Genomic DNA, 3,074 nt, shown 5'->3' with positions numbered 1-3,074 from the left:
CATGCAGGCTACCAGGGAAATGGGTGAAAACTGGCAGTTATAGGCATCACTCAGCCCAAAAGGCTGGCTTCACTTTCATTGTGCTCCCTCAACAGCACCAAGTTTATTTCCAGGCAGTGACTGAGCAGGGCTGAGAAACTGCCCCAGGCTACCAGCCTCCCAGCTGAGAAAGAAAGCAGGGTTTTTAAGTTTCACCTCTCCCCACCTGCCATGGCTTCTGTGCTGTGACTGCACTCCTGATTCAGCCCTCCCCTGATTTCTGTCCAGGAAACTTTGCGTTCAGTCAAAATTGTTACAAAGTTCCGCTGGAAGTTTCCTTCTCTGTGTGGTCTCTTTCTGGTTCCTCTGGCAGCCCTTCCCAAGGACCTCTGTGAGACAAAGTCGGAAATGACTTCCTTGGGGACCGAGAACCCACAGGGATCTTCCCACTGCTTCTTCTACCCCTGTATTTCACTCAGCTCTCTAAATTTGTCTCAGCTCCAGGTAAGGTCAAATCCTTCTCCCATGATCTGGAACTTCAGGTTCCCCAGTGAGAGTGTGTGTTTGGGGGCAGACAATTCTCCTTTCACACATTGGGCATTCACAGGTTTTTGGCTGTCTCCAGGGGCCCTGCAGGAGCAATCTGCTTCCTTCAAAGAGTCTGTGGGTTCTCTTGGCTTTCCTGTTCTTGATTTTTGAGTGTGTAGGGGTAACTCTGGAATTTTTCTCATCTTTGAATGGAGGATATGAAATTTTCTCTCTGTGGTGTAGGGAGAGTTATGGCTCCAGGAAAGAAGAGAAAATGTGTTCTATTTCCCATTTCTCTTCTATCTTGGCAAGAAGGCAGGGATTTCAGCCTGGGCAACAAGTCCATAGAATATCAGATTTCTGAAGGTGAGTCACACAGAACATTGACTGGGTTGAACTCAGGTCTGGACAACCAATAAGAACTGTAAATCTGTTGAAGGATATAGGCTTATTTGTTAAGTTATTATTGCATATAAATTATATATATTATCATTTATAAGTAAATGATAAAATAAAATATATCTTTGATAAAATAAAAGGTATATCTTTGATAAAATAAAATATATCTTTGATAAAATAAAATAAATGTAAATGATAAAATATATCTTTCAACCTAAAATTGCAATATATATAGTTGACCCTTGAACAACACAGGTTTGAACTTACAGGTCCACTTATAAGTGGATTTTTTTCCATAAATGCATTGAAAAAATTTTTGGAGATTTTGACATTTAAAAGAAAACACAAACAAACTGCGAAGCATAAAAATATAGAAAAAAAATCAAGAAAAAGTATGTCATAAATGCATAAAATATTTGTAGATAGTAGTCTATTTTATCACTTACTACCACAAAATATACACAAATCTATTATAAAAAGTTAACATTTATCAAAACTTACATACACAAATACAGACTGTGTATGGTACCATTTGTAGTTGAGAGAAATGTAAACAAATAAAAATATGTAGTATTAAATCATAACTTCATAAAATTAACTGTAGTGCACACTATACTACTGTAATAATTTTATAGCCACCTCTTGTTGCTATTGTGGTGAGCTCAAGTGTTACAAGTATCCACTTAAAATGCCACCTCATGCTGATCATCTCTTTGTAAGCAGTTTGTCTCTCCAGTAAATTGTGTATCACAGTAAAAAGCAATCTCTCAAGTTTCTTGTTTATTTTTCATCATGTTTAGTACAATATAATATACCTTGGATAACACCATGGGACCCACATGAAGTGTGACTAGTGATGCTGGAAGTGCTCCCAAGAAGCAGAGAAAAGTTATGACATTACAAGCAAAAGCTGAGTTACTTGATAACATAGATTGAGGACGTCAGATCGTCAGACGCAGTTGCCCACCGTTTCAGATAGGCAATTCATCTTGTAAACAGATGACATAAACTTACAGTATTGATAAATACAATCCAGTACTGCAAATGTATTTTCTCATCCTTATGATTTTCTTAATAACATTTTCTTTTTCCTATCTTACTTTATTGTAAAAATACAGTAGGTAATATATATAACATATAGAATATGTGTTTATCAACTGTTCATGTTATTGGTAAGCCTTCCAGTCAATAGCAATCTATTAGTAGTTAAGTTTTGGGGTAGTCAAAATTATATACACATTTTTGACTGCACAGGGGGTCAGTGACTGTAACCTCTATGTTGTTCAAGAGCCGACTGTATATTTCTTTCTGTTATCTCGCTATAGTGAAATGTCTTTCAGTGGAGAAAATAAATAAGTGTGTATATACACTGGGAAATTTATCTATACACATAGAGAGAAGTGTTTTACTAATGAGATATTCAATAGTACCCAAGTTAACTCTCCATATACTACTTCTTGTAATTTTTCCTTGCTTTTTCTACTTCCAGGTGTGTGGGATACATCACGGTTACATAAAAATCCTTTCAGTATAGTTCCTACTTCCCTGTCTTCAAAGTGATTCCCTGAAGACTTCTGCCATGAAAGTCTAAAACCTGACGTCTGAACTGTGGATGGAAAATTGAACTCCTTGATGTGATCTCTGCACATCATGCAACCCTAAACCTAAATATTCTCTGTGTGGGAGCCCCCTTATGTTCCTTTTGAGTCTAATACATTTTAAGTGGTCTTAAAAAATTCTATTTTGTTTCATTTTATATGGTCGACTTTACCTTGTTTTCTTTGACTATTACTTGTTGTCTTATAGGAGATTCTACTGGTCTCAAGGTTTAAACCTCACAGTCTTCAGTGTCTGATGGATTTCTCTCTGTTTTCTAAGTTCCCTGGGATATGTTTGACGAGTTTTGGGTGCAGAGAAGCAGAGAAAGGAGAAAGGTGGTGTCTATACTACTTCCTTTTTCTCTCCAGCCACAAACTCCAGAGTCTATAAAGAGACCCTGAGAAGCAAACTCTGTGCAGTCACTTCTAAGAAATACCAGGATAAAGTGTAGGTGAGAGAAATTTGTGTGAAGAAGAGAAATGAGAGAGAGGAGGAAGGATTGAGAAAATTTTCAAGGCAGAAAGGGACCTGTATCTTCTAATTTGGCAAAATAGGAGAGGTAGGTAGGA

General features: G+C 37.2%; 1 long non-coding RNA gene across 1 annotated transcript; it reads left to right on the top strand.

Annotated features, from left to right (window-relative positions):
- The first annotated feature begins 815 nt into the window (after nucleotides 1–815).
- On the top strand, nucleotides 816–2,662 carry LOC105501308. The gene is made up of 2 exons (XR_001000173.1): nucleotides 816–873; nucleotides 2,396–2,662. It is a non-coding gene; the product is annotated as an uncharacterized LOC105501308 (long non-coding RNA).
- Nucleotides 2,663–3,074: the final 412 nt, after the last annotated feature.

The sequence above is a fragment of the Colobus angolensis genome, unplaced genomic scaffold (assembly GCF_000951035.1).
Source record: "Colobus angolensis palliatus isolate OR3802 unplaced genomic scaffold, Cang.pa_1.0 Scaffold70, whole genome shotgun sequence".
Classification (NCBI taxonomy): Eukaryota; Metazoa; Chordata; class Mammalia; order Primates; family Cercopithecidae; genus Colobus; species Colobus angolensis.
Note: the sequence above shows the minus strand (reverse complement) of the source record. Positions and strands in the feature narration are given on the sequence as shown.